This window comes from Tupaia chinensis, unplaced genomic scaffold (assembly GCF_000334495.1).
Source record: "Tupaia chinensis unplaced genomic scaffold, TupChi_1.0 Scaffold143651_1, whole genome shotgun sequence".
NCBI lineage: Eukaryota > Metazoa > Chordata > Mammalia > Scandentia > Tupaiidae > Tupaia > Tupaia belangeri.
The window spans coordinates 2814954-2831589 of NW_006203500.1; the positions used below are offsets into that span (position 1 = coordinate 2814954).

Genomic DNA, 16636 nt, shown 5'->3' on the forward strand with positions numbered 1-16636 from the left:
CCGGGTTCTGCCTTCTGCCCAGAGGGGGAGTAGAAGCAGGGATTGGCTAGGAAGCCCTTTGAGATCAGCCTGCCCCTTCCCTCTCCTTCAAGCCCCTCCCCTCCTCTTTCCTTCCAGTGCCTCATCCCCCTCTTCTGGCCACCCCACTTCCCTGCCATTCCTCCACGCAGGCAGAGGGAAGGATCGAGTGTGGACACGTCTGGACATCCCGACTTATCCCTTAGAGCGTGTGAGGGCCAACTGGGAGTGGGAGTGGTGGCCCTCCACCTCTCTAAGGCAATGAGGAGTTGCCTTTGAGCTTTCTGGAGACCGAAGTACAAAGGGAAATAGAGTCAGTTTATTTTATTCATCTGACCAACAAGAACGGGCTTGCAGAGTTAAAGGCAGATGAGTCCTTTGACTCCCCCAGACTTCTGGGGTCTCCAAGGGCCCCTGGATCCAGTTGAACCACCAGTGCAGGAATTCCGGCCACAGGCTGGTGCCTGCTTATGGAGCCTGAAAGGGCTCAGGGTCCCTAGCTGCTCTTGAGCAGCATAAGAGGAGGAAGTACGGCCAAGGAGAACTGTGGCCTGGAAGGCAGCAAGCCCAAGCCCCCTTAGCGGTGGGGAGCCGGAGGCAGGGATGCGGCTGGAGCTCACAGGTTCGATTTGCAAGTACTCCGCAGCAGCAGGACGGAAGAGCTGAGCTGCTCGCGTGGAAAGACCAGGTCCCCTGTGTGCCCCCCAGGAAGAGGGGAGAGGTGGGTATGGCAAGGGCCTGCCCACACCTGGCCCTGGCCAGCCTGGCTCTGGGCTTTGCCTGGAGGACTCAGCAACTCAGACAGGAAGACCACACCATGGCCCTCACACAATCCCCGCCCCCCGCTGCCCTCCTCACCCCACACCCCCGCCGTCTCCTGGGAAACACCCACACTGTGGCACGCCTTCTAGGTGAATGTGCGACCTGGTGCTATCCCAGAGTAAGGACCACAGCCTGGCGTTTAAGCCTCGTCTTAACCACCTTTGCAGCCCTGGGCATAGCCAGGCTGAGGGCTTTGCTGGATATCACCAGGAGGCTGGGCCATCTGACAAGGGTGGCAAATCCATGTCCTCCCTCTGCTCAAAACTTATCCCCAGCTTCCCCTCTTCTCCTGGTCTTTCCAGCCAGGCCACACACTCTGCAGGAATAGGGTGGGGTGAGTAAAGCAGTCAGTGGAGAGAAGCCGGGAGCATCGGGCCCAGGTGAGCTGGGAAGCCCGTCCCTATCTGGGGACCCTAGGTCCTGGCCCTGTGTGACAGGAATGGCCCCGGCAAGAGAGCACTTCCCATTATTCAGGCAAACTCAGAAACGTGTTCTTTTTAAAGTGAGCTCGCCCGAGCTCTGCTCTGAGCGTTTGTACCCACCCTCAAACTCACATGTTGAAATCCTGCCCTCTGAAGTGGTGGTGTGTCATGGAGCCTTGGGAAGTGAGATCGTGAGAGCTGGGTCCTCGCGGATGGGGTTAGTGACTAACAGGAGAGCCAGGAGACACCCCCACTCTTCTGCCATGTGAGGACCCGGCAGAGCGAAGAAGCAGCCCCTGCCAGACACGGAATCTGCCAGTCTCCAGCACTGTGAGACACGGACGTTGTTTTTGTAAGCCACCCAGTCTGTGGTCATTTGTCACAGAGCCCGGACAGACACACAGCCCAGGGCCAGCACTGTGAGACACGGACGTTGTTTCTATAAGCCACTCAGCCTCTGGTCATTTGTCACAGAGCCCAGACAGACAGAAGCCCAGCACTATGGCCTGGTGGTTAAGGGAAGCCGACTCCTACATGACCCATGGGGTTGAGATCCCGGCCCTAGTGAAAAACACGCCGTATGTGTGCATGCCAGGGGCCCGATGGGGTACAGAAATGGGGGAGAAGGGCTCGTGGTGTGACCATGACTCTTGGGGGGGGGCATTCTCTCCTTTCTTTCTCTTTTTGGCAAATGCACATGCCTTCTTGCAATTTATTTTTTAAAGCCTGCTTTTTAGAGTTGGCATGCAATTTATACATTGACATTATTTGTACAGAGTTTTGAGATATACTTTACATTTAACAAACTACACACATGTACGAGAATACAACTCCTCTGTGCCCCCTCGCCACAGTAAGGTACTGACCATCACTCCTGAGTTTTCTCCGGCCCTGCGGAATCTGCCCTGTCTGTCCCTCGTCCCCTCCCACTCACCCCTGCCCCCGCCAGCCACTGGTCCTCCTGCCACTGTAGAGGACATGCAGTTTTTAGACTTTCGTAACCACGGATCATACGCCATGTTCTCTCTGGTCTGGCTTCTCCCCTTCAGCATAATTATCACGACAGCGGTCCATTTCGTTCCATGAGTTACTGCTCTGCTCCTTTTTATGGCTGGGTAATATTCCACTGCAAGGCCACGTGACTCGCCGACCCCTCACTTGTTGGAGGGCACCTTTTCTTTTCGCTGTGACTGCTCAGGCTTCACGGGCACTCATACTCCCACCCCTCCTGGGTGGATCCCCACTGTTTTCCCAGTGGACCCACATCTCCCGTCCCACCTGCAGGGTGTGGGAATCCCAGTTCCTTCAAATCCTCGCCAGCGCCTGTGTGCTCGATGCTCATTTCAGCCATTCTGGCGTTCGGCAGCTGTCTCGCGGTGTCTCATTCCCCAGAGACTAACGGTGTTGAACTCCGTTTTTATTTTTTGCCAGAGGATGTGCACTGTGTGTCAGAGGCCCCCGCTGGGACCTGGTCACACCACAAACCTGTTTTCCTCTATTTCTCCATCCAGTCGGGATCCTGGCACATGTCGCATGAGTCTGGCTTGTTTTTCAAGCCGCATGGGACTGGGATTCGAACCTTGCTCAGCCAGTGGGATCCACCTTGCTCTACGCAGCAGTAACTCCGCACTATGGAACTGGCTCGAACTTATCTTTATGTTTGTCATCCTGCTCACTATCTTCTTGGTGAAGAGTTCATTCAAATCTTTTATTCATTAAAAACAAAAGTGTGTATGTGTGTGTGTTTAAATCATCTAGTTAAGAGTTCGCTTTGTATTCTAAGTAACGCATTTTCATGGGCCAGCCAGTGGTGTGGTGGTTAAAGCAGCCGGATCCCACAGGGCCATCTGTGCAGTTCAGATCACAGACCCAGTGACTTGAAAAACACACTGGGGGGACCAGCAGTTGGTGTAATGTTTATGTCGCTGGACTCCCATGTAGTCGACTACGGCTCAAGTCCTGGAACCAGTGACTTAAACTCACACTGGACACATGTGCATGTGTGCTCAAGATCCTGAGAGGAGAATGGAGGAGAAGGGATTGTGCTATGGCCATCCCTGTTGGGGGGGTGGGGAGGTGCGTTCTCGTTTTCTATCTCTCTGTCTCTCTCTGTCTTTCTGGCGAGCGCATGCACCCTATAGAAAAAAAAAAACTCTCAAAAAAAAAAAAGAAAGGAAGAAAGGAAAAGAAAAAGAAAAAAAAGAAAAACACACTGAGCACATGTGCACGTGTGCCCAAAATCCTGAAAGGAGGGAGAAAGGGAGGAGAAGGGATTGCAGGGTGAACATTCTCCATGGATGTGGGGAACTGCTCTCTCTCTCTCTCTTTCTCTCTCACTCACTCTTTCTCTCCAGTGAGCACATGTAAAAAACAAACAAACAAACAAACAAAAAAAAGCAAAAATAAAATAAAAAAATATAGATCTTTTCAGTGGAGGCAACATTGGCCACAAGCGGGTAAAGGTTGGCTCTTGGAAAGCGGAAAGAATGTACTCTTCTGGAGAAAGCATGGTATACGCACGATGCATACACAGTTATCTGCGGCGGTCAATCTTCAGGTCTACCCCGTGAATTAGGAAAGAATGCTAACAGGCTCCTTGAGGGAAAGAAGGGATGGAAAAGGCTGAGAATCTGTTCTAGAGACAGTCCTTTGTTGGATATATGTTTTGCAAGGAGCAACATTTTGAAAAATGTGACTGAGGGACCAGCAGATGGTGTAATGGTTATGTTGCTGGACTCCCACGTAGTTGACCTAGGTTTGAGTGGGAGACCTGGCGACTTAAAACTCGCGCTGGGTGCGTGTGCATGCATGGGCAAAATCCTGAGAGGAGAATGAGGGAGAAGGGATTCCAGCATGCCCATCCCTCCTAGGGGATGATTTCTCACTTTCTGTCTCTCTCTCTCTCCAGTAAGCACATGTGCACTATAGCAAAAATCTCTCTTTAAAACTTTTAAAATGAGGATGAAGTCCAAGCTATTAAATTATTTTTATAGTTTTGCTTTTTTGTGTGTGCTCTTTTAGAAATCTTTGTCTAGTGCAAGGCCACTAAGGATTTTCTGTTGTTTTCTTCTTGTGGTTTCATAGCTTTAGCTCTTCCATTTAAGTCTACGATCCATTTTATAGACTCCTGGAAATTAGTCTTTGTATGTAAGTGTTGCATGTGAGGTCCAGTTGATCAATACTATTTATTTTAAAGAATTAATTTGAATTATTATTATTATTATTATTATTAACTTGACCAGAGAGAGACATAGAAAGAGAGAGAGGGAAAGTGAGAAAGCAAGTCACCAGGCCTAGGACTTGAATCACGGTCAGCCATGTAGGAGCCCAGTGCCTTAACCACCATGCCACCTACTGTCCTCCAACACTATTTTTTAAAACCTTTCCCCACTGCATTGTTTATTCGCCTTTATTGAAAATCAGTTAACCACACATAGGTGGGTCTATTTTTAATACACTGTGTGGGCCAAAGGAAAGCCCATCTGTGGGCCCTGCCTGTTCTCCCCACGCCTCGTCCTCTCACGAAGACCTTTGCTGGCCTCAGCCAGGCTCCTCTGCCTGGAGGTCTCGGCCTCAGCACAGTCCTGGCGAAGAGCCCACTGCCCTGTGACAGTCTCCTGCTCTGTCTTCTCCTCTGAGAAGGAGACCCCAGCCATGGCTTCACCCTGCTGCTTTGTTCTAGGAGAGCTCTGTGAGGTCTCGGGGCCAGATCACACGGGGACCTGGGGGCAAGAGGAGGAATTGGGGTTTATTTAGCGTGAGATTGAAGCAGGAGGGGAGGGAGGGGTCTGACTTCGGTTTGGGTCAAGGTGGTCTGAAGGGGGCAGCACAGAGGCCAGGCCAGTAGGGCCCAGCCACCACTGACAGCCTGCAGCCTGTCAAGGGCACCCATTCGTGGCCAGTCCTCATGCGGTGTGAATAGGGATGGCAGGCCTTCTGGCCTTGAGAGAGTGAGTGCGTGCCAGCCCCTGCCCCACACCCTCCAGCCTGCACCCCACCCCCGGCCCTTGGCCCATTTGCTGCCCTGGGGATTTGGCTGCATTTGTGGAGCAGAAGAAGTAGGCTGAGGGAGGCCCCGTGTTTAGGTTCCAGTTCCTCCTCTGACCAGCTGGGTGACTGCCAGCAGCCACCGGACCTTGTAGACGCTCACGTGAAACAGAAGCTCTCGGCCGCCCACGCTCCAGCGGGCTGTGCAGATGTGCAGACGTGCAGATGTGCTGATGAACTCTGTCCTGCTGAGGACTCGCTGCTGCTGCAGCAGACAGAGCTGCGGTGCTTCTGAGGAAGCTCCAGAGCACCTCTAGGACACTGAGGACCTCCCAAGCCACTGCAGGAAGCCAGAGGCGTTGGGCACTGACGACCTCCCAAGCCACTGCAGGAAGCCAGAGGCCACCTCCTCTGGGGGGCCTCCCCTCCCTTCCTGAGTAAAATGGATCTCTGTACACACCCCGTCTCAGCACCTGGCCTCCTGGCCCTGTACACACACCTGCCCCATCTTTGTTTGGTCAGTCATTGGGTGTAGGTTTTGGGTGTGTGTGTTAGAACTTGATTGCATTGGCGGGTCAGTAGGTGGCACAGTGGCTAAACACTGCATGGGGGGAGCCGGGTTCCACATGAATGACCATGGCTCAGAGTCCAGGCCCCTGGACTGGAAACACACACGAGTCAGGTTTGTGCCTGCCCAGGATCCGGAAGGAGGGAAGAGTGGAGAAAAGGAACCTGTGGTATAACCAACTGCATTGAGTGGTGCTTCTCTCTCTGCATGCATATTTGGTGAGCACATGCCCTCTGGAGAGAGAGAGAGAGAGAGAGAGAGAGAGAACTTGATTGTTAAGGTATTAAGAGGAAACTTAAGGGGACCAGCAGTTGGTGTAATGGCTATGTCACTGGACTTCCATGTAGTCAACTGCGGTTCGCGTCCTGGACCCGGTGGCTTAAAACTCAGGCTGGGTGCATGTGCGTGTGTGCCCAAGATCCCGAGAGAACGGAGGAGAAGGGATTGCGGCATGGCCATCCCCCCTGGGGGGTGATTTCTCGCTTTCTGTTTCTCTGTCTCTCCTCTCTGTCTGGAGCAAAAACCTCCCCAAAAAAAAAAAAAAAAAAAAGAGGAAACTTAACACCTTCATGGTGTTAAAAGGTCAGCTAGGTGGCATGGTGGTTAGGCAGCTGGATCCCACATGACCAACTTTGTAGTTCAACTCCTGGACCTGGTGGCTTGAGAAACACGCCAAGCATTTGTGTGTGCATGCCCAAAATCCCAAGAGAAGAACTGAGGAGAAGGAATTGTGGTGCTGTCATCCCCTGGGAGGACGATTTCTCACTTTCTCTCTGTCTCTGTCTCTGTCTCTCTGGTGAAGTAAGCACATCTTATAGTAAATTATAAAGGGCCAGCGGGTGACGCAGAGGTTAAGGCGGCTGGACTCCACGTGGCCAACTGCATGATTTGAGTTCCAGACCCACCGGCTTGAGAAGCTCACCGGGTGTGTGTGCTTGCATGCCCAAAACTCCAGGAGGAGAGGGGATTACTGCATGGCCATCCCTCGGATGTGGTGTGTGTGTGTGTGTGTGTGTGTGTGATTTTTTGCTTTCCCTCTCTCTCTGTTTTTGTCTCTCTCCCTCCACACTCCTCCAGTGAGTGCACACACCCTATAGCCAAAATAAATAAATAAATAAATAAATAAAAAAGTGGGTTCTTTGGGGGTGATTCTGTGATCAGGGTGTGGCCCTCAAAATCGACTCCTGGTGGGTTATGCAGAGAGGGCGTGAGCCCAGCAGAGACTCGGGGCACCAGTACGTGTGCGCCTGTCCCCCACCAGGCTGTGGCACAGCCAGAAGCCCCTCACTGGGTGTGACTGTGGACCTGGGACCTCCCACCTGTGAGCTGAACACACTTCTGTTTCCGTCAACAACCCCGAAGCAGACATCTTCTGTTACTAACAGCAGAGAGGACTGGAACACGGAGCAGCCTGCCGGCTGATTACACTGAGGCCTGGCCTCAGGCTTCCCTGTGTTCCCCAGACCAGCCCTCAGTGCCTGCCCCAGTAGGTGGGGGTGCTGACAGAGCAGATGAATGACAACACCTGCCCAGCTGGGTCTTCAGAATGACGGAGGCTGCGAAGACCGGCCATTTCCAGGGTGCCACACGGACCTGCACGCAGCCCAGCGTGTGCCAGACATATCCGTCCACACACCTGCGTGAGCCAGAGCGCTCCTGCCCAAGCACTGCCAGGCTCTGCACGGCTCTCCAGGCTCCTCATGGCGCCAAGCCCTGGCTGTGCCCCCGCATGAGCCACTAGCATCTCTGAGCCTCAGTTTTCTCACCGTAAAGTGGAGCCCAGGGCCAGGCAGTGGCGCAGTGGTGGCCATGCTGGACCCACATGTGACCTTCACTCTCTCATGGAAAAAATGAGCAGACAAATACATGTTTTAGATAAAAATAATTTATTTATTTATTTATTTTTGTCTCCAGAGGGATATGTGTGCTCACTAAAATACATGTTTTAGATAAAAATAATTTTTTTTTTTTTTTTTTTTTTTTGTCTCCAGAGGGATATGTGTGCTCAGTGGAAAGAGCCCGAGAGAGACGGGAGGAGGACAGCGCCCCCACTGGCATGGTCCCACCTACAATCCCATCTCCATTGCTCCATCCTGATGGGATTTGGGGCACACACACAAGCCTGGCTTGTTTTCCAAGCTGCCAGGACCTTAACTCAAGCCATGCAGTGTGCCAAGAGGGGTTTGGACTAATTTAACCACTAGGCCATGGGGCCTGCCCAAAATATTTTTTTTTCTTTGAGAGGTTTTTGCTGTAGGGTGCGTGCACTTGCCAGAAAGACAGAGAAAGGCAGAGAGACGGAAAGCGAGAAATCATCCCCTGGGGGGATGGCCATTCCACAATCCCTTCTCCTCCATTCTTCTCTCCGGATCTTGGGCACACACATGCACACGCCTGGCATGAGTTTAAGCCACTGGGTCTGGGACTCGAACTGGGGCCGACTACATGGGAGTCCAGCGACATAGCCATTACACCAACTGCTGGTCCCTATAATATTTTTTTTTAATTTAAAAGTGAAATAGAGATGATGAGGGCACAGTCACCTAACCTGAGGGTTAAACCAGCTGGACAGAGACTTCAGTCTAGTGCTAGACATTGTTGTTATTTCTTTTCATCTTTCTTTATTTTTTATTTTAGTTTTTGCTATAGGTTGCATGTGCTTGCCAGAGAGAGACAGAGGCAGGGAAGAGGGAAGGCAAGAAATCACCCCTAAAAGGGGATGGCCAAGCCGTAATTCTTTCTCCTCCAGTCTCCTCAGGACTTTCGGCACATGCTCACACGTGCCTGACTTGGTTTTCAAAGGGCCAGGTCCAGGACTCAAACCACAGAGCTAGCCATGTGGGATCCAGCACCTTAACCCCCCTGCTACCTGCTGGGCCCATGGGGTGTTGTTATTATTATTATTTAAAATTCATTTATTGGGAACCAGCAGTTAGCGTAATGGTTATGTCGCTGGACTCCCACGTAGTTGACCACGGTTCGTGTCCCGGACCCGGTGGCTTAAAACTCACGCCGGGCGCGTGTGCGTGCCTGCCCAAGATCCCAAGAGGAGAATGGAGAAGGGATTGCGGCGTGACCATCCCCCCTGGGGGGTGATTTCTCGCTTTCTGTCTCTATGTCTCTCTCTGTCTGGCGAGCACACACGCCCTATAGCAAAAACCTCTCAAAAAAAAAAAAAGTCATTTATTTATTTTGAAAGAGAGAGAGATACTCAACAAGATCTTCAGGCCACAGTCTAGACCCAGCCTCAGCCAGCCAGGGTCATGGGTGCACAAGTGCCGGTGTGTACAGGGAGGCCTCGGGAAGCCAACTGGGACCCTCTCACATGGTTTCAGCATTGTAGAGTCCTGTGCTTCTGTGGTGCCCCGTGGCTGGCCAGGATGAGTGGTTTTTGTTTTCTTTAAAGGTTTTGCCATAGGGTGCTTGCACTTGCTGGAGAGATACAGAGAGAGAAAGTGAGAAATCACCTGCCAGGGAGGACGGCCGTGCCACAATCCCTTCTCCTCGCCTCTCCTCCTGGAACCCTGGGCGGGTACACACACGTGCCCACTGTGATTCACAAGCTGCAGGATCCAGGACTAGAGCCGCGGTCCACCATGCAGGAATCCAGCACTTTAATCACTGTGCCACTTGCTGGCCCCACACTGGGTGTTATTAACCAGCACCAGCTCCCTCTCCACACGCTCCCTCCAAAGGGAAGGTGAGTTAATTTTTTTTCTTTCATCCATGTTTGCTTCTGTGCAGTCCCCAGGGTGAGGCTAGAGGACGGGACTGTCCGGAGGCCGTCGTCCTGAGCTGCTCTTGCTGTAGGAAGCCTGGCCCAGGCCATCTCTAACATGAAGACACCCTTCGCAAGTGTACATTTTCCCTCAAATGTTCTGAAAACATTTCTGCAATCTTGCTTTTGACTTTCCTCGGCTACCTAACTGCCTCGGACAACCTCTTGTGCCTCAGTTTCCTCATCTGTAAACAGGGTTAACGATGGTTCTTACTCACGGAATTCAGTGCATGGATGACTATGAAGTGACTATGTAGTGCCCAGGACAGGGCTAAGCCTTGCATGCATGTTTGCTAAATAAGCTAAAATTCCATAACCTGTGGTTTCTGATTTCTCATCGGCCCCCTGGCACCCTCAGATTTCTTACTGCATGAGGAAATCTAACAAAAAGTTCTCAAGTGTAGTGAAATTTTTATGAATACCAAATCAAAGATAAAGATGACACAACCTGGAGCCAGCAGGTGGCTTGGTGGTTAAGGTGCTAGACTCCCACATGGTTGACCACGGTTTGAGTCCTGAACCTGGCAGCTTGAAAATCACACCTGGTCATGTGTGTGAGTGCCTCGAATTCCAAGAGGGTGATGGAAAAGAAGAGATTGCAGCATGGTCCTTCCCCTGGAGGGTCATCGTTCACTTTCCCTCTCTCTCTCTGGTGGGCGCACATACCCTATGGGGAACAAAGAGAGAGAGAGAGATAGAGGACACGACCTTACATCTTGTAGGCATTTTTTTTTTAAAAAAAGCTATGTATTAATTTTTAAAAAACATTTGCCACAGGAGTATATACTTGTGTGTTCATGACAGAGAAAGTGAGAAAACCCTCCTCCCCATGGAAGATGGTCATGCCACAATCTCTTCTCCTCCATTTCTCCTTCCTGGATTTTGGCACGCATGCACACACGCCCTGTGTGTTTTCGAGTCGCCAGGTCCGGGTCTTGAATGGCACAGTCGGCCATGTGAGATCCAGCCACCTTTACTGCCACACCAGTGACTGGCCCGTTACTTTGAATGTGGCCATTTGATTTTATATTGGCACCCAATGCTGGTCATTAAGAGGGTTCTCGTCACCCCTGTGGGCCCGTGAGCCTGAGCAGTAAAGCGGTGCCTGCTGCAGGTTGGTTCTAAGTTATGCACAGGGCAGTGAGCAGGTCCATTGTCTTCCACCCCGGAGCTGCGGGCTGTGCGTGCTAGGGGGTGCCATTGGAGACATGGGAGGGTCCTGCCCCGAGGGAGGCTGGGTAGGCTCCCCTGGGTCATGGCCTATAACAAGGCTGGCAGGTGAGGGCACAAAGGCAGCGTGTTTGTGACAAGGGAAACAGCCTCCACGCAGGAGCCCTGGGAGCAGGACCTGGAGAGGCAGGAAAGGGAGGCGGGTGCTAGCTTTCGTGCTCGGGCTCTCCTCACCCCCAACCCCGCGCCATCTTCAGAGGTCGGGCTAGAAAGGCCCAAGGGGACATCTAGAATAGCTTTGCCTCCTCCTTCTCCTTTCTAATTAATTAATTGATTAACTCTTTCTCTAACGGAGAGAGAGAGAGATCCCTGACAGAGCCCCCATGCCATGACCCACCCTAGCCTCAGCCAGCTCTCAATTGTGGGCATACTTGTGCCCATGTCTCTGGACTTGAACCAGGGACCTCCCCATACGGAATTGCCTCACAGAGCGCCGTGTCTTCCCACTGTGCCACTGTCCAGCCCTTCCTCCACCATCTCCCCGCCGACAGATTTCCATCCAGAGGGCTCTGCCCAGATCAAACCATGCTCATCCTTGGGCTCCTGGTGATCAAATGTCTTCCTTTATTCTTCCTGCCCACCGTTGGCCTCACTCCCTGCCCTGGAGGACCTACACCCCACTTCCCAGCTATGAAGCCGTCTTGCAGTCCCATGTGGTGGGCTCCCTCCAAGACCAGTCACCCCAATGGACCTTCCCTGCTGACACCACAGCAGAGCCATCGAAGCCATGCGGAGTGTGTATTGACGTCTCCTCCTTCTTGGCCTCAGGAGGGTTGGAGTCCTGGCTCCAGGCCGAAGCAGCTGTGTGATTTGGAGCACCGCTCAGCCTCTCTGGGTTGGGCTGACCTCATTGCACGAAGACAACGCTAGTTGCTTCCAAGGCTCAGGTGAGGGCACAGAGACAGCGTGTTTGTGACAGAGGAAATAGCCTCCACGCAAGCGCCCTGGGGCCCAACCTGAGGAGGCAGGAAAGGGGGCGGGTGCCAGCTTCCCCCTGGCTCACCCTTCCCTGCCCCCCAGCACCCTCCCCAGAGGTTGGGCTATACCCTTGACGAGCCGGGCACAGGGCAGGTCCTGCAGGAGCAGTGGTGTGTATCTGCCCGGCACCTAGAACCCCCAGGCACTTCCTCTTTCGGCATCTCTGAAGCCAGGCCAGCCGGTGGCCAGGTGGTTCAGGGAGCCAGATCCCGCCTGACCGACTGTGCAGCTTGAATCCTGGCCCCTGGGCTTGAGAAGCATGTCAGGTGTGTGTGTGTGCATGCCTCAAATCCTGACAGGATGGATGGAGGAATGGAGAAGGGACTGCAGCGTGACCATGCCCCGTCGGGGGGCAGGTAGTGCTTTCTCCCTCACTCTCTGATTTTCTCTCTCCGGCAAGCACATGTGCTCTCTGGCGAAAAAAGAGAAACAAACAACCACCACCAAAAAAACTAAAAACATTCTGAATCCTGTTTCCTCACCAAGGTTTCAGGACCCAATAATAGGCCTAATAATAATTTTAAGGCTAGTGCCTCCCTGAGGAATTTTAGCAGGGATCTATTTAAAAGGAGCAGAGCGCTATCGGTGGCATTTCTGACAATAGCCGAGGCTAAGAAGAGTGGGTGTGTGTGGATGGAAAGGGGCAGGAGGATGGCAGAAGGGAGATGATGGGACCTTGCCAGGGTAGTTCCTTGACCTTCGACCTTCGTAGCAGGTATGAAAAGGCCAGTGTTGGAGCTGCTGCAATTTAGATCTGGGGTGGCTGGACTGAACTTCCCAGATGAATAAGAGGCTAGGGCAGGGATTCCGGGCAGAGGAGAAGCATGAGTCATGAGCGGTGGGGAAGCCACTAGTACACACTCACGTGATAGCAGCAGGAACTGGCTTCCAGGGCTGAGTGGAAGCTCCTTTGAACCTGTGCTCAGTGGCTGAGGCTGTTTAAACTACTCTGCTCTGGGCATTCACTAATGTTGTCCAACGTGAAGACTTTGTGGGATTAGATTGGGCCTGCCTGGACAGTTCAGGGTAACTCTCCATCTCAGCATCCGTACTCTTAATCACACCTGCAAAGTCTGTTTGGCCAGGTAAGGTAACATAGTGACAGGTTCCAGGGACGACGGCATGGACATCTTTGGGGCCCTTATTCTGCTGACATAGCTCTTTTTCTCAGCGGTCACTCTAAAAGTGTATTTCACATCTTTTGAAGAAAAGATCATTTTCATTGTCATAGGATATATGGCTAAATTAGAATTTTTAAAAGAATAATTAATTTTATTATTAATATTATTAAATTTTAAATTTGTTATAGGGTACATGAGCTCACGAGAGAGAGAAGAAAAATTGAGAAAGCAAGCCATCAGGTCTGGGACTTGAACTGTGGTTGGCCATGTGGGAGTCTTGTGCCTTAACTCCCAGGCCACCTGCTGGACCCAGAATTTTTTTTTTTTTGTTGAGGATTTCAAATCTTTTAATTAATTAATTAATTAGTTTGTTTGTTTAAGAGAGATTTTTGCTATAGGGCACATACACTTGCCTGAGAGACAGAAAGAAAGCAAGAAATCACCTCTTGGGGGGCTGATCATGCTGCAATCCCTTCTCCTTCATGCTCCTCTTGGGATTTTGAGCACACATGCACATGCACTCAGCATGAGTTTCAAGCTGCCGGGTCTAGGACTTGAACCACAGTCAGCCATGTGGGAGGCCAATGATGTAACCACTATGCCACCTGCTGGTCCCAAATCTTTTTATTTTTCATTCTAATTCATTTGCTTATTTTAAGACAGGATCTTGCCATTGTGGTCCTCTGGTCTGGGACTACAGTTCCCACCCTCAGGCCAACTCCTTTTTCACAGGGTCTTTCTCAAGGTTGCCTGGGCCAGCTTTGAGCTCACAAAGCTGGCCCGGGCTCTTGTCTCAGCCTCCTCGAGTTGCTAGGATTACAGGTGCATGCTACTACCCCAGCCTTTAGGTTGGATCAGGAATTGAACCTGGACCTTCCATGTAGTCCCAGCTGTCTTAGTCCCAGCACATGTCACTGTGGCTGGGCCTTAATTCTATTTTATGTTCTGAATATTTGCATATAGGGAAGTGCAGAGAAGGGCCAGCCAGGTGGTATGGAGGTTAAGGCAGCTGTGTGCCATATGGCTGACTAGGTGGTTTGAGTCGCAGATCTGGTGACTTGAAATACACAGTGGGCATATGTGTGTGCATGCCCAAAATCCCGAGAGGAGAGTGGAAGAAAAGGAACTGCGGCACGGTCTTCCCCTGGGGGTGATTTCTCACTTTCTCTCTCTCTCCGTTTTATTCTCTCTAGTGAGGGCATGCACCCTATGATAAATTTTTTAAAATTTTAAAAATAGGACGAAAAGTGCAAACAAATCACAAAGTTACAGCTTGATCCTCTTTCATGAACTGACCATGCTCTGTAATCAGCTCAGGTAGACAGAACACGCCTGGAGCCCTGCTTGCTTCCAACCCCAAAGGTGGGAGTTTGCTGACAGCAGAAAATCCGGAGGACAATGCCTGGAGCATTATGGAAATAAAGATGAGAGAGCCCAAGTGAATATGGGGGGGAGTGACGGGAAGGGGGATTGTGGGGCAGGTGCGCATATACTGCCTCGGCCCAACCCAACCGCAAAGCGTCCCAGAGAGGGGGCCCCAAAGATGACGACCATATTGGAGCAGAAAAGACTTCTGGCCAGAAGAGAGTGGACACAGGCATGGCCGTGGGACTGGTGGAGGATGCTGTGGAGTTTTGGAAGCCAAGAAGGACACGACCACTTGGCCCGCCAGCCTCTGTGGCCTTGCTCTGCTCACCACATTTCTCAAGCACCAGTTTTCCAGACTCAGACCCAGAGGACTTAACCCTCCCACTAGGGTCCTCCTCTTATAGGTGGGGGTGCAGGCCCCTGGGGGAGAGAAACACACCCAAGGTCAGTCATCGCCTGGCACTCCCTCACTACTGGCCTTGCCACTGAGCCTCCTGTGCCTGAGTCTGTGGACATGGAGGGAGCAGACTGACCCTGAGGAGCCAGGGGCCAGAGGCACGAAACTAGGGAGCCCTGTGCAGGGTCCGATCGCTCACTTGCTGCTGGGGCTGCTCCAGAGCCACGCCCCCCAAGGAGACTTTACTGTCCCATTTCCTTCTTTGTTTGCTCAGACATTCATCGTCAGCTGCCTGCTCCATGCCAGGCAGCGTGCCAGGCAGCCCTCGTCCTCAGTAGGGACATTGGTGCCTCCGTCTGTTTTGACTGCCGTGGAAGAACGCTGTACTGGGTGGGCCTAAGCACAAATCTATCTTCTTGCACTTTAGGAGGTCAGGAAGCCCAGGATCAGGGTGGTTTCAGGAGAGCTCTCTTCCCGGCTTTCGGACGGCAGCCTCCTCGCTGTGCCTGAGAGAGGGAGCGCGCACCCGGGAGTCTTCATCAGGATGCCAGCCCCCGCCCTATGACCTCATTTAGCCTTACTACCCACTCAGAGGTCCCATCTCTGAACAGTCACGCTGGAGTCAGGGCTTCAGGTGCTGAGTGTGGCAGACACATTTAGCCCGTGGCAGGTGTCTGCGCTGGCCTGGTGTTGCAGGCGCTGGGAACACAGTTGCCGGGAGGACAGACCCCTTTCTGTGGGAAACACCAGCGGCTAATGTGAGGCCAGGATGAGCGAGTGCTGGGCTGTGAAGAGGACTAGACCGGGAAGGGCTGGAGCAGGCGGGGATGCGGGGCTTTAGGTAAGGGGCTCAGGGGGCCTTCATTGAGGAGCTGACTGAAGTTCATGGGACCCAAAGGAAATAGGGGAGCGAGTTGTGCAAGGGCTGGCAGACAGGGGCAGGCAGGGCCTGGGGGCAGGACCCACCCTTGGGGCCAAAGCTGGCATGACCTCAGGGGGCTGATGGAGTCTAGTGCACTGAGGCAGCTGCACGGCCTCTCCGCGGCCACTTTACCTGTCCCTGGGAATGGGCCACCTGCCCCTGGAAATGGGGTGAGGCTGGGGAAGCCTCCACGGCTTCTCGGCTCTTCCTGTCACCAGAGACCAGCTCCCAGGGATGACCGCCCCAGGCACTAGGCCTTCCTCAGGACCACCCCCCTCCTCCCCCCCTCCAGGGCAGGACAAGGAGTGGCCCCCCCGCTGTGCAGTGGAAGCCGCCCCCATCCCCCCCTCACTCCCTGCACGGTGGTGCCTGAGGTGGTGCCTGATGCAGAGGAGTAAGCAGTCAGGGTGGGCGGAGGACTTGCCACCATGCCTCAGGAGACCTCCTTTGGGGAAGGTGACCTCTTGCCGGGTTCCGCAGAGGAAAAGGGCCGAGGCGACTCCGTGGAGGAAGGCAAGCAGGTGACAAAGTAAACCCCGCACGGGGCGGCTGTGAGGAGGGGGAGCGGGCCCTGGAGGGGCGATGATGGAAGGCTCAATCTAGCTGAAGGGTCGTTCAGGACCGAGGGGTCCTGCAGAGGGCACAGGAGGAAGGAGACAGCGAGGGCCAGCCAGGAGATAGCGGTGGGTGCTGGCGTCTAGGATGACCCAGCGAGCAGTGTGAAAAACCGAGGGGTGGGCCTTCTAAGTTGGCGGAGGCGGGCTCTGGGAAGTGGGCGGGGTCCGAGGCGGGCCTGGAGCGCTCTAGGTGGGCGGGAGGCGGAGCGAAAGGCGCTTGGGGGCGGGGTCTGGAGGTCCCCAGGTGGGGCAAAAGGTGCCCAGAGGCGAGGTCTGGAGGCCCAAGGCGGAGGAGGGGGCGTGGCCTTGCGGTTCAGAGGCGGGGCAAAAAGTGCCTGGGGCGGGGCCTGGAGGCTGGGGGCGGGGCCAGAATGTCCGGGATGGGCTCGGAGGCGGGCCGGGGCGGGG

The 16636-nt window shown here is 53.2% G+C and overlaps 1 long non-coding RNA gene across 1 annotated transcript; it reads left to right on the forward strand.

The window, feature by feature from the left end:
• The first annotated feature begins 10948 nt into the window (after nucleotides 1-10948).
• LOC102469277 (uncharacterized) lies at nucleotides 10949-14271 on the forward strand. Its single transcript, XR_336857.1, has 3 exons — nucleotides 10949-11024; nucleotides 11594-11712; nucleotides 14237-14271. It is a non-coding gene; the product is annotated as an uncharacterized LOC102469277 (long non-coding RNA).
• Nucleotides 14272-16636: the final 2365 nt, after the last annotated feature.